General features: G+C 58.3%; 1 pseudogene; it reads right to left on the reverse strand.

Annotated features, from left to right (window-relative positions):
• Positions 1-110: 110 nt before the first annotated feature.
• Positions 111-27,411, reverse strand: LOC124093552 (large ribosomal subunit protein eL6-like; annotated as a pseudogene).

The following is a 27,411-nucleotide window of genomic DNA, read 5'->3' on the forward strand; positions in this document are numbered from 1 at the left end:
GTAGTTCAGACCTCAAGGTTCTCCCTGGAAACGCTGTGACCATCCTTGACCACCTCTTTTTTTTTTTTTTTTAATGTATCAGTTATTTAATTCGATTCTATGTAAGAAATTTAGAACATCAATTTGTGATGGTAAATTTTATTTGTGAGAGCAAAAACGGATGGCATATAGCCCCGGAGATAAGGAACAGCTCTGGTTTGGGGTAAAATTTGTGAGTCCACAGCTTTCTGATCAACCTTACGCGGCTCTGTGATCTCATATCTTCTCTTTCTTTGTTGAAGATTCCACCTTCCTGGTGTCTGGGTTTCCGCAACTTCTTTTTTTTTTTTTTAAAGAGAGACAGAGAGAATTTTTTAATATTTATTTTTCAGTTTTCGGTGGACACAACATCTTTTTCTATTTGTATGTGGTGCTGAGGATCGAACCCAGTGCCCCGCGCTTGCCAGGCAAGCGCGTTACCACTTGAGCCACATCCCCAGCCCCAACTTCTTCTTCTTGAAGTAAGCATCAGTGAGGTATTTGGGATTTTTATGTTGCTGACATCAGCCTTTGTGGCAGTGGCGATGGCACATTTCTGGTGTGTTCTATGCAGAGGAACTTGCTTAAAGGAAAGAGGTGCCGACCCAAGTAGCAAGCCACTGCTCGGCGGCTTTGGGAAGACCCCTCTCTTGCCTCCGTGGCGCCCGGTGAGAAAGATCAGGATGGGCCTGGAGTGAGGCTGGCTCGCAGTTTCCCACCCGCTGGCTGGGGGTGTTTTGCCAGCTTTCCTGGCACATCTGCAGTGGGATAGCATCTAGGCATTTTGCAAAGCCTCACCACCCTGGCACCTCCCGTTCTTGTCACCACCAACTGGTGCTGTGACAGCAACAAGAACCTTCTCCTCCTTCTTCTCGACTTTGATGCAGCAGCTGAGTGCTTCCTCTCGTACACGGCCCTTCAGGAACACCTCGCAGATGGGGAGTATCTCCAGCTCCTCCAGCCAGGACAGGGTCTCGGCTGCAGTGGGGCTTCCCCTCTTGGGCTTCTCAGCTCGGGGTCTCCCTTTTTAACTTGCCAATGACATCAGCCTTCTTGGCTGCAGGTTTCTTCTCCTAGTGTCCAGGTCAGCCTTCTCAACTGCCGTTGTGTAAGATGGGAAAGAGAACTGAGTCATCCTTGACCTCCCGTACCTGCACGGCACGTAGATGCAGAAAGCTTCTTCTGGAGCAGCAGTGACCATGGCCTGTCCCCAGAGACTCTCCAAATACCATTACTGGGGTGGGCCTGGGTGAGAGGGACCTTCCTGCTGGGTCTGGCCAGCTGGCCTCAGGCCAAAGGCCCCTGCCTGCTGTCTCCAGCCTGGAAGGTACCAGCAGGTGACCAGCATGTCACCTCCACTTAGCTTCACAGCCTCCACCTGTGACAGGCATTTCCTGGGAAGCCCAGATAGCCAGGACGGGCCCAAGGTCATGCAACATGGTGGGACTGGGAGAGAGATTGAGCCACCTGGCTGTCCCCCACCCTGGCCTGGCCCCCCTGCTTATCCTGGCAGGAACGACAACTTAAGGAGCTGTGTAGGGGTGTGGGGGGTGGCACATCCCTGCACCTCTCCTGGGACCAGCAAGACGTTTTGATAAACAGGAGGACTTAAAGCACTTTGGACAGCTATGAGCTGGCCCTGCAGCAACTGGACACCATGTGTCACATGGACACGGGAAGCGAGGGAGAAGAGGCTTGGGGGAGGCAGGCCCAGGAGGCTTTCTGGAGGAAGAGCACTGTAGGCCACAGTCTGCAGGGGACACAAGTCGTGCCTGTGTGGTGACAGGGGCTTGGGATGACCCTCCATGGAGTCCCCATTGTGTCTCTGCACATGGCAGACCAGGTGGACCAGGAGGCTGGTGACCCGCTTCCTCCATCACACCCCGGCCTCAGGCGGGTGCAGAAGGGGCCCCAGGACCACGGATATTGCCACAGAGGCAGAGCCCAGGCAAGGCGCTATAGCAGCTCACCTGCCTGAAGCTGAGCAGCTGGCTTCTGGGAAGCACCCAGGTGCTCTGCCCAGCCTCTGCATCAGGCAGCCCAGTGACCCAGTGCCCAGAATGTCTGCCCCGGGGGTCTTAGCAGTCCATTCGGCTTTCTGGAAATGGTCTGCTCTTGCACCTGCCTTGGCAGTCCCTGCCTTGCAAGTGACCCCACACTATAGAAAAGGGCTGCAAACAATGGGGGCAGGACAAGAAGGACAGGCAACAGCCCATCCCTACCAAGAGTGCCTGGCATAAGCACACACACCCTCGGAAGTTGGGAAGCACCCACAGGAGGGCAGGACCCATCAAAGGGGCCGTTCTACAGATCTGGGCATCCAGGGTCTGAGACAGATTTGTACTAAGAAGTGGCTGGAAGCTACCTGGTACCCTGATGGCAGCATGATGGGCGTGGAGCTGGAGGGACGTGGGCAGAAGGCCTGGGCCTAGACTGGATCCACAGAGACTGGATGGAGGCTGGGCAGCCAGAAGAGACCCTGGCTGTCTGGACAGGAGGCAGCCGAGAGAAGGGTGCTGCTGGTCTCCATCAGGCTGGTGGGACTCCTGGGGCAGAGCCTTAGCCCTGGCCAGCCCAAGTGCCCACTGCCCACCCAGGCAGAGGAGCTGAGAAAGGCCCTGAAGTTCTCTGTCTTCTCTCAGGGCCCAGGGTGTCCTTGGGTCTGACACTCGCGTGTCCTTGCCAGGTGTCCCTGGAGCCCAGGAGCCAGGAGGCGGGTGCCTGCCTATGCAGGCCTGCTGTGGGGTGCCGGCCCACGGCAGCGGAGGGGGGCATCCTGGGCTGCTGCCTGCGAGAATGGCCAAATCCCCAGTTTATCAGCTCAGCTTTATCTCCAGAACTCCTACAATTTTCTAGAGAAGAAAATTAAATAGAGGATTTAGCAGAGATTTTGCTTCTGCAGAGCCGGGTCAGGATGGGCCAGCTTCGTGGAGGTTGCTGACGTCCCAGCTGAGGCCATGCAGGTGGGAAAGGGTGCTGGCCCTGAAGGCTTGACAGCCAGTAGCAATGTGACCCCCGCGCTAACCAGCCATTGGGCCATCCAGCCACACGCAGAGGTCAACAGGCTCCATGCCCATGTCTCCCTCCTCCCCGACTCCAAGCACCTTGGTGGGAAAACTGAGGCACAGAGAGGTCAAGTCATTACCTGGCCCAAGACCCCAGGCTGGTGGGGGCTGATAGGTGGCCTCACTCCAAGACACCCCAATAAGGGAGTCAGAGTGTTCAAGGCTTGTGTTCTCCATAGGACTATGGCCACAGCCTCACTGAGGACTCAGTCCTGGGGACAAGGTGGGGGCAGCCCAGGGAGATGGGCTTCACTGGACCCTAAGAAAGACCCCAATGCCAGAAGCTGGAGCCCTCCCCGCATACTCACTAGCCCCCCAGACACCAGGGCTCCCAGCACTCCTTCCCACAGAAGGAGGAAGGTCAGATGAGCACACAGCAGCCTCTGCCCATGGAGGGAAGTACCTCCTCCCCTTCCTATTCCTCCTCCTGCTCACTTCACGTGACTGCTAACTTATGTGGCACATCTGACATCTTCACACAGGATCCTCAGCATCTCCAGACTGAGCAATTGTGGAGACAATTGGGGGAGGGGTCAGGGCTGCACCCTGAGCTCCACCCAGCACCTTGGTTTTATCAGCATGGGGGCCATGGGTGACCAAGGTGACCACAGGGTCTGTCCACCTCCTGCTTCATCTCTACCCCAGCCCAGGGCTGCAGGTTAGCCATCCATGGCAGGGCCTCTTTTCTGGCCATAGCAGGAACAAGAGTGCCCTGGGCCTCAGCCCCCACGTAGCCCACACCCTGACTCTTGGCCTCTGGAATCCCAGGGTGGGTGGCCCACACCACCTGTGCCTCTAACTGGTGGGTCTAAGGCGGGCAGAGAGCACTAGGGAGAAGCGAGATCCTCCTGATGGTCTCGGGCCCCACTTCTGGTGGTCCCCACAGAGGATCCAGGTGCAGAGGGGAGAGGGAACCACTGGGGTTCACGGGGGTCCCGTCTGTCTCCATGTCAAAGGTCTGAGGCCTCAGCTTCCCCTCAAGGTAAGAGTCCCAGGATCTGCTGGTGAGGGGGCCAGCACGCCCCTGGGGCACCTCAGTCACAGGCCTGGAAACAGGAGGGGAGGCAGCAGCACAGGGAGCTGAACAGGGCCATGTGGACAAGGCCCCTGAGCACCAGTGGCATGGGAATCCACCCCAGCCCTGGGCTTAGCAGGTGGACCCTGAGGGGCTGAGGGGCGTGGGTCTGGGCGGAGATGGGGGCTCCATCGGAAGCTTTCCAACCTCACCTGGGGGCTGGGCAGAGAGTGTGATCTCCCGGGGACAAGGCCAGCTGCCAGGCTCTGAGGCCAAGGCAGTCCCCGCTCCTCAGAGGATGGCTCAAAGTCCAGCATAGCCTTTGAAAACTCCTGAGAGACCTTCCAGCCTCGCAGGGTCAGGGACAGCACAGAGTAAAGAGGCCCCGTGCTGAGTGGGCGATCAGAGCAGCGTCCTCCCTGCCAGGCCTGTGGAGCTGGCAGCCTCACCTGCCTGCTGCCCAGAAGAGCCAGGACCAGTTCCCAGGGCTGCAGCACAGGAGCCCCCAGCCAGGCTGATGCACCCAGCACCAGTGGGCTGACCCTTGGGACAGGAGTTGAGAGCTCACAGCACCTACCAGGGACAACCTGGGCAGTGTACTGGTGGTTCCAGTCCCAGCCCCGTGGCCCCAGGAAGGACTCACCGTGCCTCCCAACTGTGCAGGGCTCAGAGGGGGCCATATACCTACCGCAGCCCACCCTGGGTTCCTGGGCAGATCCCCACCTGCTGCCCCCACGGGCTTCCCAGCATTCACACCACATGCCTCCAAAGGGCCTGGACTTGGCGGTGATGAGGGTCCCAACAGTGGGGAGAGGTGGGTAGCATGGCTTGCTGTCCTCTAGTTACGTGGGATGGAGGACAGCATGGCTTCTGTCCAGGGGCCTGTGATTCTGGTCAGAATGGGCCCTGCTTGGCCCAAGGCAGGACCTCCTGCAGAGAGAAGAGAGAAATGAGTCTGACCTGTCCCTCCACCTCTGGTCAGCCCCTCCACCTCTGGTCAACCCCTCTCTGCCATGATAGGTCTGGCCTCACTATGTCCTCTACAAACTGACCTCCCCAGTCCCCCATGAAGTTTCCTTCCCTGGGCAGGCTCTGGTGGTCTTGGCAGGGCCTGTGGGGAGTGGTGACCATATCACCTCTGGCTAGATCCAGCAGACCCCAGTGGAACCAGCTGGCTGAGGGCTTGATCTTTCCTAGGAGGGAAGACTCCAGCCAGATGGGGATACTGGACCCTTGTCCCAAGGTGGGCAGATGTGGGCCACCACAGTGGAGGTTCAGGCTGGGCACTGGGCACATCACTGGAGTCCAAAAGCAGCGACTCTGGGGCCCATCCAGCCCCGCCTCACTGGTGATTTTGCAGAAGCCTCTATACTGTGTGCTTGTCTACCCACAAAGAGAAAGGACCAGGTAAAAGACCCCGCCGGGGAAGGAGGCCCAGAAGGCTGGGCTGGTACAGGGGATGGTGACACCTCAAGTTCCATCTGGGACAGAGACATCCTGCCCCTGACTATTGCAAATCACACCCTGACTCTCCAGCCTTGAGCTGACCACTGATGTCCTTGCTGCCCTGGGCTATAGTCTCTGTGGAGCTTCCTCCATCCTGAGTTCCTGGACCCTGTGTCCTCTGCAGCCCCAGGCAGTCCAGATGGGAGGGAGGACTTTTCCACAACCTTTCTAAGATGGGGTCTCCTGCCCTCTAGTCAGGACACAGAATATGCCCCATGCAGCATTTATAGAAGCCAAGCTCAGTCCTGAGCTGCGGACTGTGAGGTCTGGGGATGAGGACCTGGAAGAAACCTTGGAGGGGCCACACCGGGTCCCCAGCTGCTGTAGGGTCTGCCACCCACACTGACCTTCCTTTAGCCAGCTGCCCACTTCCCCTCCCAGCTGGTCTCTGGTGGCCACACAATCTGGCCCTGTTCTCGGGTTCAGCCAGCCGTGGCAGTGGCTCCTGAGACCTTGGGCCATCCGGGAAGAAGCTTTGGGGAGGGGCAGTGCTGGGAGCTCTCAGCAATCTGTGATGCTAAGAGACTTGGGAACATCTTCTGCAGAGCATTCTTGGGCAACAGAGCTGATTAGGGGTGTGCTGGAGCGAGATAAGGGCTGGGAGAGTCATTTGTAGGGCAGGCCCTGAGAGCCACCAGGGTGCTGGTCCTCCCCAGCCCTGTCCCGCTGGGAGGCGGCCAGTGAAGGACACAGTGCCGCCCTGAGATCAGGACACTGTGGGGTCCTATAGCCTACCAAGGGCATATCAAGTGCAGCTAGGGGATGTCAGGACCCTGGACCGCAGGCCTGGTCTGGCTAGCCCCATGTGCCCCCCACCTGAGTGCAAAAATAGATGGGAGGGTCTGTACCCCACCCAGCACTTAGTCCAGACAGCCGAAAATAGACTTGGAGAATGTCGACTGGACGCACACACCAGGTCCTGAGAGGTCCTCTCTGGAACAGTGGATGTGGCCTGGAGTCACTTAGCTGGTGGACCCAGGGGCACTCAGAGTTCATCTCTTCTCCAGGAGGAGGCTAAGAGCCCGCAGGAGAAGTGCAGGTCACAGCCACTCCACCCTCCCCACCAGCACCCCGCCCGGCCCGCCTGCTGCTCAGGCCCCCTCCACCTCCTGCTCCCAGTCAGGGCTTTGGGCCTCAGGACCCCTCCTCTGATGTGACCTTCCTTAAAGGAGATCCCCTCCTGCTGGCCTCCTTCCCTCAAAGCCAACCTCAACCTTCCCTCCCCCCTCCCCTCCCCCCTCAGCCTGGTGGTGCACTGCACTCTGCCCCCACCCCCCACCCCTGCCCAGAACCCCTACTGTGATGAGATGCCCATCCCCAGGGCCAGCCCAGCTGTAGAGTCCATCCCCACAGCCTCATTAGCACTCCCTTTCTGGGAGCCCATGGCTGCACCCACCTTCTGGAGTGGAGCAGCTGCCCAACAGAGAACAAGCTCTGATGTGTCCACTCCACCCAAGGACTGGTCTCAATGCCAGGAAGGAGAGCGGGCATTGCCTGGCAATGGGGAGGGCCAGGCCTGAAGACAGCATCTGCCCAGGAACCTAACATGCCCATGAGCTCCCAGTGGGTGTGAGGACGGGTTCAGGTAGAAGGTCCCATAGCACCCTAAACACACCAGAGACAGCAGCTGCAAACGATCCTCGGGGTGCCTAGCCTGCTAGAGTGGAAGGGCCTGGCAGCCACTGGCCCACAGTCATCAAGGCACACTCTCTACATGCCCAAACCTCTGCTTCTCAGGCCACCAGAAGGGCAGGAGTTTCCTGGGAACCAGGGCTCTTTGCACATAGTGGTTAAAAGCAGACATGCAGCAATCCAGGGCAGGGAAGGTCCCACCACTCAGGCAGGGCCCAGCAAGACAAGGCAGAGCCAGGCAGGTGGGCAAACAGGCAGCCCTCCTGGCTCCCCATTAAGGGCGCCTGCCCCATGCAGCCCCCTGGGCATGCTCTAAGTAGATGCATCGACTTTCAACCACGCAGCCCACACAAAGGGCCTGTAAAGACACTGCTGCCGCCAATGAGATGGACCAGACCCCTCCCTGCAGCGCTAATGCACTCTGCATTATTGGAAATCTTGCTTTTCTGAACAAGAGCAAAGAGGGTGCTCTGGGGAGCTCGCCTCGACTCAAGGGCAGGCGCCACGTGCTGACTAACACCATCACTCCAGATGCACAGGAGTGGTTTTCTAGGGGCTGCTGCTGAACTCTGAACTGCCTGTTCCACCAGTGCATCCCCACCAGCCCCTCCCCTGGTCCTTGTGACTTCATGGCTGTTCACTCCTAGTGTCCACCTCCCTCCATGCCCAGGACCCACCCTGGGACCCCTCCTGAAGCTGGGCTCAGCTCCCACAGATCCCAGGCCCTCCTACTTGCCTCCGGGGTTGCCCTCACCTCTGCCTCCCTCTGGAAGCATAGTGGGCTCTGGAAGCGTAGCTTGGGCCTGACCAAGAGATGCCCAAAGCCAACGTCCTCTGGCAGATGTATGCACCATTGCCAGAGTCCCAGAGGGACCACCACTGACTGGACGGACAGTGGCCAACAAGGACTCAACCCTGAGTGGGCATTGGGGTTCATAGGGACTGGAAGAGCTGCCAGCTCAACCCAGGCTGCAGAGCCCTGGTCTCCTGAGGGCCACTTCACCAGTCAACTTGCCTAACTCACCATCATGGACCAAGAGAGAACCCAGCCAGAGGCACCTGAGTGCCACTTAGTTCCTGGGAAACAGGGCAGGGACGGGAGTGGCAGCTGGTGCCAGCTTATTGGAAGCATTTTCTTAGAGAACACAGCCAACCCCACAGCCAGGTGGACGGTGCTTCATGCACCTCTCATACCGCCCTAACAGCACCTTAAGATCACCACAAAACCACCGGGCATGGCTGGTTTCCCAGAACCGTCCCAGCCAAGCACCCGCAGCCCTCGGGGCCAAAACAACAGACACCCTTGCTCCGCTGCCTGGGGACCAGAAGTCTGAACTCAAGGTGTGGCAGGGCCAGTGGGTTGGCTCCCTCTACAGGCTCCAGGGGGGACCTTCCTACCTCCTCCAGCTCCCAGGGCCCCCAGTTGGCTCATGGCTAAAACAGACACTGACCCAGCATGAGACTCAATGTGTCCACTGGCCAGCTGGGGCCTGGTAGCAGTGTGGCATGTCAGGAGGCCATGGAGATGGATGGGGTCAGGAGGGACAAGAGAGACATAAGGACTGAATCTGGGTGATGGCATCCATAGGGGAGGGGTGCAGGTTGGAACTGACCCTGTGTGTCCCCTTAGCAAATCTGGGAGAAGAGGCTGCCTGTCCCCAGCCACCCAAAGTCCTGGCTAGAGTAGGAGACCCATAGCCATGGGGCAATCTGGGAACATGGCCTGTTGCTATGATAATGGCCTCCCATCTTGATCTTGGTGGGGATCACTAGGCCTTTGGGAGAGGGTGCTAAGGGTCAAGCCAGGCCCCTCACTGCCCAGCTAGGTCAGGGGCTCCCACTGGCTCCACTCCTGCCTGCAGCACATCCTCAGCTACCCTGGGGCCCTTGAGTTGGGGCTTGCTTGTGCCCTACCCATCTCCCCTCGGGCCCCTGCCTGTACCCCTCAGCCTGTCCCTGAGGCCAGGGTTCCTCTCAGGGGATAAACACCTCCCCAGGCACCCAGACCTGCCTTAGACCCTCACTCGCCCCTCTGCTCCTTGCTCATGAACCAACATTCTTGTCCTTGTCCCCCTGGACTCCTACTTCCCATTTAGGGCAGTGGCCCCAGGAAGCTGAGCCCTGCCCCCTAGAGCTGTGTAGCAGCCCCAAGTGCCAGTGTGAGTCAGAAAGGGCATGAAGGGGCTGGGTCTCCTGGGTCCTGAAGAGGACAGTGTCTCCCAGGGGCCAGGCTCCCTGGGGGAGATCAATGTCCCTACCTGCACATGGATCATCCCACCCCCTCCTTGAGGTGCACCTTTATGTTACAGCCGCTTCTCAGCCAAGTGCCCACATCCTGCCCTGAACTTTGGCCCCGGGATCCATGACAAATTGTTATTTTTAAACTTCTTAATGGTGTGTGGGATACATAATGGAGTTTACCATGGAATAATTGTCCCTGATCAATATGAAGAACCAAGGTTCAGTGAGGCTGCTGCCAGGCCAGCCCCCTCCTCAGCCCCACCATCTGTCCCCACAGCGAGCCCAGAACCCTCCAGAAGGTAGAGAGACTCCATGGCCAGGGACATCAGTTCTGAAAGGACATGGCTGCTGGGGTTGGGAGCAGGCAGGCCTAGGGAGGGCTCGGGGCTGAGGCTGAGGGCCCCCATCCCTCAGGATGTCTGTGTGGCAACCAGGGCCACCCTAAGGGTTCATTATGGAGCTGCTAGGGGAGTGTGGGCACTCAGCCCCCCACTACAGGGGCTGGGGGCTTCCCTGTCAGCAGGAAGGTAGCTGGGTGGGGTCTTGGGCCCAGGCCCTGGGCTGGGGGTGCTGACCTGCCAATGTGCGGCACTTAGAGTTTCACCCACATGCCCCACGCTGGGCAAAGGCAGACCCCAGCTCTCTCTGGCCAAGCACAGCTCCAAGTCTGCCCCACCCATCTCCAGGCCGTGTTCACTGGCTGGTTTACACTCTGTAGTCCTTCCTCTAGGTCACTATTCGCAGAAACCCCTGCACCTCAAGGAGGGCCTGGGCTGCCACTGTGGGGTTCTCAACTGCCCTGAGCCAGCAGGACCCATGGAGAGAGAGATGGGCTGGCCTGTCCCCTCTGCTACTAAGAAATGGCCATCAAGAAAGAGGTTGGTCAGCAAGACATCGAATCCCCAACATCCCAGTTGAGAAGGTTCCTATAGAGTGCCCTGACCACTGGGCACTCAGTGTGATAAGCTCAGTCCTCTCCTGACCCCTCCCTGACCCCAGCTGCCCTCACCAGGAGACCCTCCCACCATAGGGGTTCAGGCTGGGCAGGGGCTGGAGGAAACCTTGGGTTGCTTGCAGAGCCCTCCTGGACCAGTGCTGAGTTCAAGTTCAAGTCCTGGCTGGCTGGGGAGCGCCTTGGCTCTAGGCTCTGCCCTGAGAATGAATTGTGTACTGGATCTGAGAAACTTAAATTCAACAGGGGGTTGGGGGCTTCCCTGTCAGCAGGAAGGGACAGGGGGCTGAGGGGGTCGGGGGTGAGGAGCAGTTGAAGGGAGAGAGCTTTGACAATTAGATGGGAAGATTGTCACCTGTCATCAGGCTCTGGAGAATTACTAATCTGGTTGCTCCCCAGCAGGTGGCAGGAGGTGCCAGGGTCCCCCAGGGGCAAGAGGTTCTCATGCACTGACCCCTTCAAGGCCAGCTCCCCAGAAAGCCTCCTCCTGCCCTGCACAGTGCCCCACTTCCCCCATCAATTCATGAAGCTTCCAGACTGAGGTCGGGGCTGCTGTGGCCTGGACCTGGATCCTGGTCAGGCTGACCACTGAGCACTCAGGACATGGGGCAGCCCCAGCTGGTGCCTGACCAGCCCTGGGTTGCAGGAGAGTGTGGACAAGTGGAGTTCAGGGGCCACGTGTACGGCCGAGGCACAGATCACTGAGGGACCCAGAGACCTCCCTCAGGACAGGTGAGGCACGGCCACAGTTGGAAGGTGTGCCACAGCTACTTGGAAGAGGGTGTCCCCGAGACAGTAAGAGGTGGACGCTTGGCACGCTCAAGGGTGGAGCCACATTATGTCTAGAGAAGCACAGGGTCACAGTAAACCCACAGCCACATGAGGGGCCTTTGCCATCCACCCAGCCCTGGACACTTCCCAGGAGGAATTGCAGGCCTGGAGGTGCAGGGGACGCTCTCCCTGACCTGGGCTGTGGAGGAGATGGACCACAGAAGGTGCAGAACACCAGTCCCTGGCCAGGCGTGGGCTTTGTTCCAAGAGGGTGGACAGGTGGGAACTGGGCCTGCAGGGACTATGTCCTCTGGATGCTCAGCTGGCAGGAGACCCCTCTCCAAGGCCTCAGATGCAACCCCAGGGCAGTGAGGCCTGTCCAGCGTGAGCTTGCCTCTGGCCCTGCCTCCCCTGCAGCTTGACATCACTCCTGGAGCTCACAGCACCCAGTTCTCTAGCCTGGAAGGGCTCTGGCACTTTGGTCACCCAGAATTGTTGGGGACCCACCAAGTCACCCAAGATGCCCTTTGCACATACCATGGTCCCTCACTGCAGAGCTGAGCTCAGAGCACCCTGTAGGGAGTCCCTGCTGGGTGTGAAGTCCCCCACTGAGGCCCAGTCTCTGCCCAAGATGGTCCAGGAGGGGCTGGACCCTGAGTGGGTCTCTCTTCACTTTGGCCCAGGCAGAGGGACAGGCAGCCCCTGGTGTCATTTTTAGTGCATCAGGAAGACCCCTTTGGCCCCCATCATGTGGCTCCCAGCTCTGAGCCACAGGAAGTTGCTGGGAGAACTTGGTCCCCTGTCCTGAGAGCAGAGCTTGGGTTTTCAGCAGGCTCCATTCTCCCCAGGGGCTACAGCCCTGGACACAACCCTTGCTGCCATGAAGGAAGGGCACCTGGGCAGCATCCTCCAAACACACCACACACCCTGTCCAGAATGAAAGCAGCACCTTCAAGTGCAAAGCACACGCATTGGAACCCGGGGCTTATCCGCCCCACGTGCAGAGATGCAGCGGATGCTGAGGCGGTTGCCTGGCAACCCCCTGCCTGTGCCGGAGCCCCTGCGCCCACGCAGCCATCCCTGCCTCCACTCAGCACCTCCTGCCCATGGGCTCCTACTTGCCAGGCTGGAGTGAGTTGTGGGTGGAAGACACCCAAGTCCCCCTCACAACCCCGCCAGGCCTGGGTCTTTGTCCCCTGGGGTGGGGACACTGGGCCAGAGAAAAAGAGCAAATGGGACTCCACCCCACGCAGAGCACTCTGGCCTCACCAAGGTCTCTAAGTGGCCCTGGAGCTGTGACCTTGTTGCCATCCTTGGGTGAAGAAACTGAGGCACAGAGGGTTATGCTAATCCAAGGCAAGGTATCTGTTAGACCTGAGCAGATGCTGGACAGCCCTTCTGAGAAGCAGAAACCCAGTTGAGACCAGGGGCCATGTACCCCCAATTGTGCAATGATCTAGCACTCGCACAAAGATGGGTGACACTGTCCCCATGGGGTGGGGGCACTCCATTGCCTGGGCTCCAGGAGGTGACTCAACCATCACCTGGTCATGGAGAGCTCCTGAGGTCACACTGCTCGGCCTGAGACAGGCCAAGGCCCCAACCAGGCCAAGGCCCCAGCCACCCCCCTTATTTCACCCCTCCCAGGGGTGCTGGCGAGAGCTGCCTCTCCCACCTCAGGACTCACCTGCCCAGGGCTCCTGTGGCCTCTCTGCTCCCCCACAGCACCCACAGGGCTGGGCACCCCAGCCCAGCCCAGCCCAGCTAGTCTGAATGCGTGGACACAAAGCAGGTGGAAGTCCCTGCCTCTAGAGAGACAGGAATGAATCGGGTGGCAGAGCATCTGGGGTTTGTGACCCTGCTCAGGGCCAGTGGCCAGGGGTATGGAGGCTTTGGGGGAAGGTGACAGGAAAGGCCCCAGAGGACAGGAGGGGGCCTGAGCTGTAGGGGGCAGAGGGTGACAAGGCCAGGGACAGGAACACCAGGGGCTGAGTGGAGGGAGGAAGTGACACCTGGGCTTCTTCTGTGGCCTGTGAGAGGGGCCAGAGCAGGCAGGAGCGCCCCGTGTCTTCCTGAGCCGCTTGGGGAGGGAGGGCAGGAGCCATCAGGTGTACTCTCCTGGGGCAGCGCCTCACTGGCTCAAGCTGACCCAGGGAAGGAGTTCTTCAATTCTACTGCCCACAGAGGAAGCCCAGCAAGGGGCCAGCTCAGAGCAGATCAGGATACCTGCCTCCAATGGCACTGCCAGGGCCTCTACAGAAACCCCCTCCCCAGCCAGGGATCCCCCGGAACCCCACCCAGCCCTGGAACTCTCTTCCTGCAACTTACTCTGTGGGGGACTCTGCTGCCACCCACCTGAAAGCAGGCTGGCCCCATGCCCCTCCCCCAAGCAAGGCACTGGCCCTATCCTCCTGGGAGCACATGGGCCCATCTGGAATGGTGAGGAGGACAGGCTGAGCCTGGTGTCTCCCTGGTCCCAAGCTCCTGGCTTTGGCAGGTTCTCAGCCCTGAGCCTCAGCCGCTGTCTCTGAGCTGGGGACATGTGTTCCCCAAACCCCCAGAGTAGGGGGCTCGGCTGGTTTATCACTGTGATATCCACTGTCTGAGAGGTGGTCTGACTCCCTATGGCGTCCCAGGTGTTATCTGCTGACCCTTAGCAGAGGCAACCATGACCTTGGGGGTGTCCAAATGGATCTTGGCTCCCCACTGCCAGGCCCAAGCACCCCTCCATGCCTTGGCCCCAAGGGGTCAGACTGCAGGTCTCTCCTTACTCTCAAAGCACAGTGTCAATCTGGGCATTGGCCCTCAGCCCAGGGTCTCTGGAACATCCACAAGCCCCTCTCCTGGCAGCCTGGACAGGGGTCCGGGCAGTTTGAAAATGAGGGCGATTAGTCCCTATTGGGGCTGGGAGCTGGAGTGACCCAGCCTGTGCTGGATTTGGCACCTGCTGGGACCTCTGTCCCCCTGCAGAACACTTGCAGTTTCTGCTGGTGAGAGGCAAGTCCCGCCAGCATCCTCAGCAGAGTGTTTGAGGGTCTGACTCCCCTCTGCCTCTCCAGATGCCCAGCAGAGAGCAGCATGGGTTCCCCCAGTCCCAAGACAACTTCCTAGAAGAGCGGGCGATGGCTGATGGTCTGGGGCTTCAGCGGAACATGGGCAGCAGGGGACAAGGGGCTCCCTCCTGGGCTGCACCCACACACCAGGCCGTAGGTGGCATCTTACTGAGCACCTACTGCATACAGGATGACTGGCAGCTGCAACCCCTCTGTGCAGCCAGGTCAGGAACGGGAAGATCAGAGCTTACGATATTTGGCAATTCAGTCTGGACTTCAGAGAGTAAGCAGAAAACACAGGCTGGCTTGTTGGGGTGAGGCTGGAGGTAACCTAGCAGGACGATGGGTGGCCTCGCCCAACCCAGCTCCTCCTGTCCCACCCTGCACTACAGTGGCCTCCCCACCCTTGGCTCCAGTGGGTTTGGGACGGAATCAGAGGGGCTGCAGAATCAGAAGGACTGGGGCTGGATCTACCATCTTGGCCCTGGTGTCCAAGGTGGCCAGAGCCTTACTGCTGCCTATTTGTCTGTGCTCTGCCAGGCTGAAGGGGTCTGAGTTTGAGGAACAGGCCTCAGTTCTGGCTTCTGGCCACACCCTCCAAGGGGCAGCTGCATTCCTCACTGACCCCATAGGGGCCACTCCTGAGACAGGGGGCGGGGGGATGCTTGAGCAGTTCATGGGGCACTGACCTGTTCTGAACCAGACTTTTGTGGGGTCTCCCAGGGCCTCTGGGGTGTAAGCCTCAGCTGCTCATCTATAAAACCCATGATGGGGTCACATGCCAACTTCTGGGCTATCATTGGGCAGAGCTGAAGATGCCCTGCCTGGCTCTCCAGGGACAGTAGACATGGTCATCTCTCCCAGAAGCCCAGGAACGGTGCAGGCTCCTCCAGGCACAAATGCAAACTATTTATTGGAAATAGAGCAATGACATTTGCATTTCAAGGCCACAGCCTGGGAACCAAACACTATGCTCTGGGATCAGGCTGCCAGGGGCCACGCACACACCTCTAGCCTGCAGGAAAGGGAGATGGGGACTTCTGGGTTACCAGGCCCCAGCCCACCCCAGGCTGTTCCCCTCATGGAGTTCAGACTCCATCTCCCTAGGGATGGCTGGGGGAAGTGCCCCATCACTGGGCTCAGCCTATACTTCCCTGTGGAGTCTGACTGTCCTGCACAGGATGGGCACTCAGTGTCTATTGTTCTGTACCCAGGAGACATCTCCTTTGCCACCTCTTGGATTCTGTGCACCACCCCCTTTGTACCAAATCCTGGAGGACCAGGAGTCCATGGTCCTGGGAACTTTCCTAGCTGGTGAGCCCAGGAAGACAGGGTCAGCCTGTCAGTGTCACTGCCCCCAGCAGCACAGGGCTTGGCACACAGGCACACGTCACGTTTATGGAATGAGTAGGGGATCCCAGGAGCCTCGCCCCAGCACACCACTGCCTGGGGTCCCTATTGGGACCCCTACAAGCCCGAGTTCCCTCATCCTCCCACTTCCCAAGCTGAACCCGGCCCAGCCCTGACTGCACCCTGGAAAGGTCTGGTCATGCCTTCTTCTCTCCTCCTATCCAACAGGCTTGCCTCCGCCTCAGAGGCCAGACTTGCCTACCCCCGGGGCACTGGACAGCCTTCCTCCAAGGGGCAGAGGCACCTTTTGTTTATCTGAATCACTCTATGGGCAGAGGCTTCTAGTCACCAGGAGGCTCCCCAACAGGCTCTGAAGGGCCAGTGGAGACCTGGGCCTAGATTGCCCCTGCTGGTTCCTGTGGAGGCAGGAAGGAGCCCCACATGTCCCCAAGTCCACCCCTGAGCACAAGGCCCTCAGGGGCCTCTGACCTGCAGGAGGTTTAGAGGGGCTGGTGGCCAGAGCACCTTCTGCAAGCTGGGCCTATGTAACTCTTGGGCCTCCTCAGCCACATCAGGCTGCCCACCCTGGGGCTGGGGCATTGCTGGGGAGCCAGGGGTGGGGGCATGACTCTCTGGCATGACTGATAGATAGGAATAGGGTAGAGCTGAGTGGCTGGGCTCAGGGGCTCCTAGGGCTGCAGTGCTGCATCTTCTGTGTTGTTACAGGCTCGCCTGGCCCAAGGCAAGCAAGGGGCATCTGATATGTACCCACCTGCCCTCCCACATGAGGCTCACCACTCAGCTTCTCCCCTCCTGTGTGATAATCTACTTCTCTACCCTACAGACCCTGAGATCTGGAGAGATTGGTTTTGGGTATGGCCTGGGCTCTGCAGAGGACAAGTGCAGGCCAGGTTGAGGACACGCCTGTGTCTCTGGAGCCCTGCCTGGCAATGCTGCCAACAGAGGTTCAGTGGAGCAGCCCCCCAGGGGCCCCTTCTGCTGGGCAGCTGTGCTCAAGAGCGTCCTGGGTTATCGGGACCACCAGACTAACATGGGGCCTTCACTTGCCTTGCAGGACCCTGGGCCTGGAGCCAGAGGCGGTGTTTGAAGACTCTGCCCGCCCCCTCTGGCCCTGTCCACTCTGGCCCACCCTGGTGCCTCGCTCTGGCTGTTCTGCTGACTCTGGACAGTGTCATGAGGTCCTCAGTACAGCCGCCCACGAGCTGGTCGCCATGGCTGTTTCCGTGGAGACCTCCCCCGCCAGGCCACTCAGGCTCTGTCCACAGCGGAGCCAAGGAGGAGGAGATGGATGGGGCCGGGTCTCATGGGGGAGGGGCAGGACCAGTGCAGATGCCAGGCCCAGTCTCCATGGCTCTTTGGGACACAGGGCCAGACGCCCAGCCACCCAGCCACCTCCACCTCTCTCCAGAGTGCAGTGGGCTGCCCCCCAAAGCACCCAGCTCAGAGCTCAGCCCAGGACCCCCTTTAGCAGTAGCCTGAACAGCACAGCAGAAGCTGGCCTTGGTCTGGGCACTTGTTGGCACAACAGCAAGTCACACAAACACCTGGTGGTCACCAGCAGCTCCTCCCTCTGAGGCCCGTGCTGCCAACCCTCCACTTAGTCTTGATCCCTGAACAGAGGCCACTTTCTGCCCCGGTATTTTCCCCAGGGTCTTCACCTCTGAGAAAGAATAACTGCTTGCAGTGAAAAGTTAGATTTTAAGGGCACAGATCTTATGGGTGTTGAAGACTGAATAGGAGTTCATTCAGTGGCCAGAGCAAGGAGGAACTTGTTCACCAAAACAGCCACCAGCAGGTCAGTCTGCTGGTGTGAGCCGAGGGAGCCTGGCTGAACCTCAGCCTCCAGCTGTGGGCATGGCTCGAGGGTTGCTGAAAATCAAAGGATGCTGCCGAGGGTTAATTATAAGAGGCTTCAGCAGTGATGAGATCATAGCCTTGAGGAGGAACTCCAGCCACCTCCCAGGTGCTCACTGCAGGTGGGCACGTGGCTCGGGGTCCCTAACACTCAGCCTCCATCAGACACCTGAGCGGGAGGCCTTCTGGTCCTCCCCAGAACTCCCAATCTGGGGACCGACTTCTCATGGACTCACGGGGAATGCCAGGCAGGGCTGAGCTGCGGCCCCAGACAGCCACGTGCATGACCTGACCCCAAGGACCCAGGAATGTGACCTTATTGGGAAAGGAGTCTTTGCAGATGTAATTAAGTTAAGGATCTTAAGATGGGATCATCCTGGTTCATCATGGGGATTATCTGAGTAGGTCCCAAATCCAATGACAGCATCCTCATAAGACACAGAAGAGGATACAGACACAAGCAGGCAGGGACAGAGTGTGGTGACGGAGGCCCAGACAGGAATCATGTGGCCAGAAGCCCACTCCTGGAGCCACCTGCCTGGTTTCTGTTCTCGAGACTAAAAGGCTCAGGGGTCACTCTAGTTAAACTGGGCTAACTGGGCTGCACGAAATAACCACACAAGAGACACAAATACCTTTTTCTCTGGGGTTGCTGTGACGGCTCCTCTGACCTTAAGGGTCCGCAGAAAGAGAGAGAGCGAGAGCACGCGCTGACCCCTTTTATTGAGGAGAAGCTATTCAAATGAGGCAAGGGGTCAGGTTTCAGGGGGCTGAGTCTATCTTCATGATGTCCACTGTCAGCAGGTTGACTGACACCTGGGTAGGCCACACCCAAGGGCACAGTAAGAGGAGGGGACACACACAAGGCACTTCCAAGGAAGATTCTATCCTAAACAGGGCAAGGGGTTATATTACAAAGAAACAGGTGAGCATAGCTTCACCCATGGGGCTGTAGCAAGACACACCCATTTCTGTGACTGAGTGCCTCAGCACCCAGCTGGGGAGTGTAACTCAGTCACCCGTAAGGTTGGCCTCCCACAGCCACCGGGAGCTGGAGAAGGTGGAGGGGACCCTGCCTGGGTGGCTGTGCCCACACGGTAGAGTAGTGCTCCTGGTCTCAGGGCTGGGAAGTGAGTCTGCTCCCACCCAAGCAGTGTGTGGGCCATGTGCACAGAAGCTACGGGCCTGGGGTCCACCTCTCCTTTCCCCGGAGAGGGCTCGGTTGCCCGGGGGCAGGGGCTGGGGGCAGAGAGGTTTGCTGTAGCCTTCCTGCTCCTCATGCAGTTCAGGTCCTGGTTCCACCTCACTCAGGCCCCTTGGCTGGCTGGGGACATTCTATGGTGGTCTGGGGTTCAGGGATGGTGTCCAAACGTACCTCTGTGGTGGCAGAGGGGCCTCTGATCTGCTTTCTCCAGGCAGGTGGATACAGGGGCCTAGGGTCCCCTGCCCTGGGTCTGGCACCTGCAGGTAAGCCCTGAAGGATCCTGGCAGCTGCAGTGACCCTGACCTCCACACCATCCCCACACAGTTCACTGGAGTGGACCCTGGAGCCCTGAGGAAATGTCCATCCTCTGAACTCCAGTAGCTTCCTTCTGTCCTTGAGAACAGAACCTGAGCCATGCCAGGCACTGTGCCCCCACTCCTCAGCCCTGGGTGCCCACCAAGCAGATCCCCTCAGTCTCATCAGGCCCCTTGTGTGCCCCCCCATGGCTGGGCGGGGGTCTGTGCAGGGCAGGTGCGCCAAGTCTGAGAGTGCTCCTCTGTCTGGGCCAACAGGGCTGTGAGATCAGACACTCCATCAGGAAGCTGGCCTGGGGGCTCCAGGGCCCAGCCATGACTGCACCAATGGATGAGGCCAGCCCAGCCCAGTTCAGGGCGAGGGAGACAGGGAGGGCTTGGTGTGGGCATGTGGGGCCTGCATGGGCACACGCACTGGAGGTCACAGCACCCAGATGTCCACCATGGGTGTGGACGACACAGGGGCAGCATCTTCTAGCACATTCCTGGTGCTCCTGCTGAACCATTGCTAGGAACTCCTGGCTCCTCTCCAACCCTCATGGTGCAATCTGAGCATCACAGTGTCCACCCACGGGACCAGAGTCTGTCCAGGAAGGCCCCAATTGCAGCCCATATGGCCGACATCCACCATGTCCTCATGGCATGGCTCAGAAGATGCCAGCTGCTGCCCAGGCTGGGTTGGGGAGCTGCTCAGGGAGGCCTCAGAGGCCTGGTCAGCAACTTGGTTTTTGTACTTCTGCTTTAAAAACCCAAGAAAGTCTGAACAACAGGCCAGTATTGTATGGGCCTCTCCATTCTCAGACCTGAGTGCATCACCAAGTGGCATGGGGGAGAGCCGAGCTTGGCAGGAGGCAGCCTGGTGCAGCAGAGAGGAGCGACCCTCCCACCCCACACCTCCCAGCTCACAGTCTCTGCCCTGAGCCTTTCCTGTCTTGTCCCTGCAGCCCTGGGGAGTGGTGGTCCCCAGCAGATATACAGACCCTAGGCAGGCTCCTCAGGAGAAGATTTGGGTTTGGATTTTTTCAGCCTGGCAAGTTGGTCCTGCTGGCCCTTACTTGGTTGTCTAAGAACACCACCAGCTAGGTGTTCCCTGGGGAGCCTACAGCCAGGGTGGTGAGATCTACCCACCCATCATCCACCCTTCCCTCCACCTTCCCATCCCTCCCTCCACTCCACCCACCCATCCTACTATGCTTGCATCCCTCCACCGTCCTTCATTCATTCATGCCAACAACCAGACCAGATGAGCAAATGCAGCCCAGCCCCATCCTATGGGAGACGGCAATTCAGCCCCATAGGCACCTACTTGCCATCTGGGCCTGATCCTGCTCACCATGCTGGCCCAAACTCAGGATCCCTGCCTCTGTTTTCCCCACCAACCTCAGTAGTTCTCCTGGATGATCCTGGAGCCACCAGCTACTTCAGCATTGACATTTGGGGCAATGACTGGGTGAGGGTCCTTTGGGGACAAGACCTATTCCCAGGCCTGGCCATATTGCTGCCCAGTAAGCTGACAGGGGAGGGAAGGCCTGGCCCTGTGGAACACCCTCACAGGCCTTCCTCCTATCTTCCTGTCCCTAGTTGAGTCTATTCCAGCTGTCTTTGGTTGCCTCTTTTCTTGCAGCCTCTAGGCATCCCCAGGGCAAGACCCCAGCACTGGGCTCTTCAGGGAAGGTGGAGCCCAGAATGAGGACAGACCTTCCATAAAAGGAACAGGCCTCATCTTGCACAGAAGCAAGTGAGCAAGTTCCTGCCTGAGACCAGCAGCATCTAGGAATCTGGGTCAGGCCCTTTCCCAGCTGTGCAGAGCCTCTAGGCAGCTGACGGGGTGTCGCAGAAGACCCCCAAACACCAGGCCTCCACCCTGCCTGGCTCTACTCAGCTTCTCTCAGTCTATCTATCCCTCACTTACCAGGAAACCCTTTGAGGATGACCAGAGCAACGATATCGAGGCCCCAGCTAAGCACTTTGCCATATGACCACCCTCTGCACAGACATAAATACTAACACATGTTACAGGTAAGGAAATTGGGGCTCAGAGAGGAAAGTCACTTGCCCAGGTCAACAACCAGGAGGTCCCTGTGATCTCTCACCCAGACCTGCTCTCCAGTGGCTAGAGAAAGCCTGAGCCAGGTATGTGCACATCCATCAGCATGCTACGGGCTGCCTGCTGCAGAAGGCACACCTGAGGTCAGGTTCCCTGTGTCTCAGCTTCTCCCTCTCTTCTCTGTTTCTCCTTCAACCATGGTCATGCTCTGGGGTCCAGCCCAGGACCTCCAGATCCAGGGTGGCTTCAGATGCAGCCATGGGCTGGCCAGGGTGTGGGCTTTCTTTCCTAGTTCCTGGGGTCTGCAAGACATCAGGAGGATGCTGCCTTCTCACTTCCTCCACACTGAGCTGACATTCCACAGACCCCAGAGCAGCCAGCCAGACACATGGGGTGCTTTGTGCAGGAAGCCGCAGCCCAAGGGGACCAGGAGCAAACACCACGTAGCCCCATGGTCACAGCAGTGGTGGGACACAAGACACTGCAAGGCCAATGACAGGCTTCCTGGCCCCAGCAGTTGTGGCAGGGAACCCAGGGGGGCAGAGCCTGGCCAGAGCCCAGGGGAAGGCCAGGAAAAGCCCTGGGCCATGGGACAGAGGGCTACATCCCCAGAGCAGGGTCCAAACCTGCAGGGCAGGGCCTCGATTGGTGGAGGGGGTGGGGGCATGGCGCCAAGAGGCTGGAGGGCCCAGGTGTCTGGTCCCCATCTGGCTGTGCCACCCTCCTGCACCCCCTCTGGAGAAGCGGTCGAGGGACAGGCTCCTGCTACTCCAATGTTTGGGCAAAGACAAAACATTCCCAGTACGGAGGGAGGGAAAAACGGGAGGTCCGAGGCTCATCTGGTCTTTGCTAGGCACAGATCCCCTTTTGGATGATCTGATGACCTTCGCAGAATTGCCACCCGGGGGCCTCTCAGCCGCCACTGCGTATCCGCGCCAGGTTCTGCCTCATGCGGGTCCCCCGAGTGAGGGCCGAACCAGCCTCAGGACCTGTCCGCCGTCTCCCGGCCGCTGCACTCCCCCACAGCCCGCCCTGTTTAAATATTTAATCCAGTTAAATATTAAACCTCTTGCAAGCCCCAATTACAGTCGGATCGATTCTCCGCGGTGCCTGGGCGGGCCCAACGGGCGCGCTGCCTCCCCTCCCTCGCGCCGGGCCGCCGGCGGGGGCAGGGCCTGGGGCCTGGGAGGGGCCGAGGGGAGGGGCTGCAGTGAGCCAGGAGGGGGCCGTGGTGGCAGGAGGGACGTGAGAGGGGAGGGGCTGGGAGCTGCTGTGGCGGGGATGGCAGGAAGGAGACTGGGGGCGGGGGGGGGGTCCTGAAGGGAGGCTTCTGGATGGGGGATTCATCTGGAGGGGGCGCCCTGGGGGAGAACAAGGGAAGGGACCTGGGAAGGGGAGGGGGAGCTGGGGGGTCGCTATGGAGGTGGGGGAGGGTCCTGGAGGCCTGCAGGCAGGGGAGGAGGCATCTGGAGGGGGTTGGGAGCACTGCCCTCGCCCCTCAGGTGGTGACCCGGCCTCCCGTGGCCTCTACCTGTGAGCCAGCCCTGCAGAGGCTGCTTCTGTCCTTTCGGTTCCCCAGCGAGTCCACCAGCGAACAGGACTGAGCCGGGGTGGGGTCTCGTTAGAGCCACAGCAGGAGACCCTGAGAGCTAGACCTGTCCATTTAAAATTGGCTTCCCAATCACGAGATAGTTTACACATACTGTAAAATAGGAGAGATGGCACCCGGATCCACACCGCATCGCGTGGCTGCAGGTGTTTGTAAATTTACGTAAATGATCCCCACACCTGATGAGGCCTTTTGAGAACTGCTGTTTTCCGTTCTTGAGGTGTGAGAGTTGCTCGGCAGAGCCCGCACGCCTTTGCACACACAGCAACTTACAAAGTAGGAGACGCACCCATGTGGCCAAGCTTTGTAGATAGAAATGAAATAGGAGACATGGCCAGTTGGTTCTCACTCACGGCTTCCTTTTGCTCTGCTCTTGTCCCCTAAGGCTGCAGTTTGACTACAGTTTGAGAGCAGGCTGCGCCCCAAGCCACACATGACCACTGTTCATATCTCACCCAGCTATGAAGGATGTTCCTTAAACTGAAACTTCTTTAGACTCTGGCGCTAATTGCGCGTTTACATAATTTACACAGTAGTGGTTGTGTTTGATGAGCAGCTCACGACTTTCTTGAACACTTATTTGGGCTCCTCTGAGCAGGCTCCCACACCAGGCAGTGTCACCAGCAAGCACCTCCTCAAGGGCAGCAGGACTTCTCTCGTGCCACACCCAGCCACGGGAGACCTTTTTCTCACTGTGGAGGTCCACCCTGCTTCCGCCTTCTGTTCCCTGGTGTTCTAGTGGCTTTAGCATGACCACAAGTCCTGAAATCCGGTTGAGGGAATTTCCTTTGAAATTGGCTAGGTTCCTCCTGGCTTTTTGCTCACCCAGCTCAAGTTTAGGATCACCTTGGTATGCACCAAGGAACACCTGTTGGGATTTTTTGAGGAAATTGCCTAGAATGTGTGGATTACTTTGGGGACAGTTGCTATCCCTACAAAAATCAAGCCTTCTCAGCCTTGAAAGCCATGCTCCCTGCCTCTGGGTCTTCTTCCTGTGAAGCAGTTCTTGCATCAGGAGCTGGGGTGAAGAAGTCCTCTCCAGGTCTCCCCCTCCATGTCAGGTGGTGTCTGTAGCTAAGCAAGGGTTCTGGGCTGGTGGCCACATCTCCCTGCATGCTTTGGGATGTCATTCCATGGCCGGCTGGCTTCACCTTGCTGACGTCAGCCAGCTGTGTGTCCACCTGCTGCTCCTCAAAGCCGAGGGCTTTCCTCTCCTCTTGGCACCTGTGCCCCCCACACACACACACACCTTGCTTAGCCTGACTGCACAGTGCTCATTTATTTATCCTGAGTGGGATTCTTATGCTTCTGGGATTTGAGGGTTCTTGACGTGGGGAAATTCTCAGCCGTAACAATTCAAATTCTGCCTCTACTTTCTTTCTTCTGCAACTTTTCTAGAGTAGGGCTCACTACATTTCTTGGAGAAGGCCAGATAGGAAACATTGTAGGCTTGTGGGCCAGCCATCTCTGTTCAGCGGTCCATCCCTGTGGGTGTAGTGTGGAGGCTGCTGTAGACCTTGTGTAGGTTGCTGGGCAAGGCTGTTCCCGTAAGGTGCTATTCACAGAAGCAGATGGTGGGCTCTGGCTGCAGATCAATGGCGCCTGTTTAGAGGCCTGACAGACCCTGCGTCCATCCTCCAGATCTTCTAAGCTCTTTCCTATCCTCCACCTCTAGACTACTCTGTGGGGCATCAGGGTGATTTTACCACCTTCATCCTCCAACTCACTGATTCTCTTATCAGCTATGCCCAATTAGCTGTTTAACCTACCCATTTACTCTTTACTTTTCACTCACTCCCTCTCCCCAATGGTAACTTATTTCTTCCCTAAGAATTTTGATTCCCTCTTTTTTTAATATTTATTTTTTAGTTTTAGGTGGACACAATATCTTTATTTTATTTTATTTTTTAATGTGGTGCTGAGAATCGAACCCAGTGCTTCACACATGCTAGGTGAGTGTGCTACCACTTGAGCCACATCCCCAGCCCTTGATTCCCTCTTTTGTGTTTTTCCTGACCTTTGACGTGCTCCTTCCCATTCTCCTTGCTTGACAGGGCATCCGCTCAGATTCTGGGACTCACAGCACAGTGCTGGTGGACTCATTCCTTTTGAGTTTGGCTCCAGCAGGAGAATCAGGCAGCTTGCCTGGAAGGTGGTCCCTCTGCCACCCTGAGACGTCACTGGCTGGGACAAGCTTCTTTGGATTTCTCAGCTGGAGGGTTTCCAGCCCTGCAAGTATATGGGTCTGAAACTGTGGAGACCCAGATGACAACTTCCAGGGACTCCTTTCCCTCCCACCCAGAGGCCAGGGACAGATGGATGGTGCCTGAGAGTGGACCTTTTCTGCTGCCCTGCCTCCAAGGACCAGCTTCGTAGGGACTCAGGTCTAGTCTTTGATCCATATCCTCACACTTATCAGCATCCCAGTCCCTGCCAGGGGATGCCAAGCCTACTGCCTGGTTTGTACCCCCTCATTTAGGAAGATCTTCCTCCTTCTGGTGAACTAACCTGCATAATGTTTGTCACATGCCGGTTCCAGGTGTTACTGGGGTGGACTTTCAGGTTAACCTTCTTGTGTGACTACTGTGGCCAGGATATGCCCTAGTACATCCCTGCAAAGCCCTGAGCCCAGATTCCTAGCTGTAGACATGGCTCTGTGACCAAGTTTGTTTCTCGGGGACTCAGAGTGGGCCCTGTGCTGGTCCTGACCTACGTAAAAACACTGGTAAGATTGCTGTCCCCATGTTCCAACTCAGGCAGAAGAAAAGAGAGAGGGAAGACATCAGTCCTGACCATACAAGGAGGCCCCCTGCCAGGTGGCCACAGGCAGCTGGCACCGCTGAAGGAAGTGGCCATAAAGGAGACCCACACATCCTGCCGACTGCATTCCTGGGGATGCCGCACAGCCCCAGGCCCTCTGCCGATGAGGCTTTGTGCACAGTCTTTGAAGGAGGAGACGGAAGCGGGCCAGGTATCCATGGGCGACTTGGCAAAGGGAGGGCTGAGTAGAGGAAGAAGGTACCGGGCTGGACTTGGAGTTGCCTCCGGGTGGTTTGGAAGGTGGACTGCCACAACGGACAGGGCCAGGGCTGGGGGCTGCATGGGGTGCATGGTTGCTCCCAGATACATCCACATCCTAACCCCGGAACCAGTGAGCGTCACCTCCCTGGATGAGGGGTCACCACAGATGTAATTGTATTAAAAGATCCTCAATATAAAAGATCACCAGGGTGGGACCTAAATGTCCCCATAAGAGGAAATGAATGGACAAACCAGGGACACAGGGCTGGAAGGCCCTGTGACGAGGTAGGTAGAGGTTGGAGCCACAGCCTAGGGACACCAAGGATTGCCGGCCACACTGGGGGGTGGGAGAGGCCAGAGGATTTTTCTTCCAGAAGCACAGAGAGGACATTTCGGTTGCTTTAAGTCACCTGCTGTGTGGCACCTGTTGTGTGGCACCTAGTGCAGGGAGTGTCTAAGAGGCCAGTGTTTCTGGCCCCTCACACGTGTTGGGGCTGGACATCCTGGGTGGTCAGCAACCCTGGTGGGGGATGGCTGCCATGCCCATTCCACAGAGGGGAAATTTGAGGCTCAGGGGTCAGCACCTTTCCCTTGGGCACTGGAACCCAGCTGGGTCTTGAACTTGGGCCTCTGGCCATCCTCAGCCACACAGAGTGGTCAGAGCCCTGCAGCTGGTGGGAAGGGGGCTCATTCCTGTAACTTCAGGTTGGAGGAGAATCCAGCTACTAGACGCACATGTGGCACAAGTGGATCTGCAGGACCAGTGGCAGGAAGGAGGACATTTGGGGAGGTGAGAGGGGCAGGAGCTTCCCACCTGCCCCCAGAACGGCATTGCTCTTGGGTCTCCCCTGACTGTAGGGGAAGGAACCCTGCTGGCTGCAGAGTGAAGATCCTCATGCTGGGACATGCTTCCCTTGCCCACCACCTACCTCCTTGCCAGGGGTGGACACTGTCCTCCCCACCCTCCAGCTACTGTGGCACCAGGCTGGAGGGAACCAAAGTGCTCGCTGTCCTTCAGTCTGCCCTGGGTGAGCTCCTCCTCTCGCTGGGCCTTGGTGTCCCCATCAGGGAAATGAGGAGTCCAAGTAGGCTGAGGGTGGACAATAGGGAAGGGTGGGGCCTGCAGATCCCAGGGCTCAGCTGTCCCAACAGGGAGCAGCCCTGGCTGTCTGTGGCTGCCTGGAAGGGTGTGGCCTGCAGTGGGGCTCTGTAAATACTACCCAGGTCTGGGGACACACTGGGCACTGCAGGGTCCCAGGGACCATGCAACCACTGCTCCTAGAGTCTTGGACCAGCCATCTGGGGTTCTGAAGGCCTCTGTACAGGCCCCTGGGGCAGGCAGAGACTGCCTGAGGGGTCAGCTCTGGGAAGCAGGGCAGAAGACAGCGCAATGAGGGCCTGTGTGTGGTCTGGAATCAAAACTGCTTGAGAACTTGCTGTGCCGTGTGGGAATCCACAGTTGGGGCAGCCCGCAGGGCAGGCAGCAATGGCCACCTCGGCAGGCTTCTCACAAATTTGCCTTTAGTGTTGACATTTTCACATGCAATGAAACACGTGGTCGTGGAGTGTCCAGTTCTTTGAAGGGGGTTGCACATATGTCTTTAGAGCAGCTTTATCGAGATATATCAATGGCTTCCTGTCACCAGGGTCAATCTGCACTTTCAAGTTACCTGAACAAAAGTCTGCAGTCCACACTTGCTTTCTGCCTCCTTCCACTGGGCACACGCACCTTGAGCAT

Source organism: Marmota monax, unplaced genomic scaffold, assembly GCF_021218885.2.
Source record: "Marmota monax isolate L192 unplaced genomic scaffold, Marmota_monax_Labrador192_F-V1.1 WCK01_AAM20220418_F8-fsc00035, whole genome shotgun sequence".
Classification (NCBI taxonomy): domain Eukaryota; kingdom Metazoa; phylum Chordata; class Mammalia; order Rodentia; family Sciuridae; genus Marmota; species Marmota monax.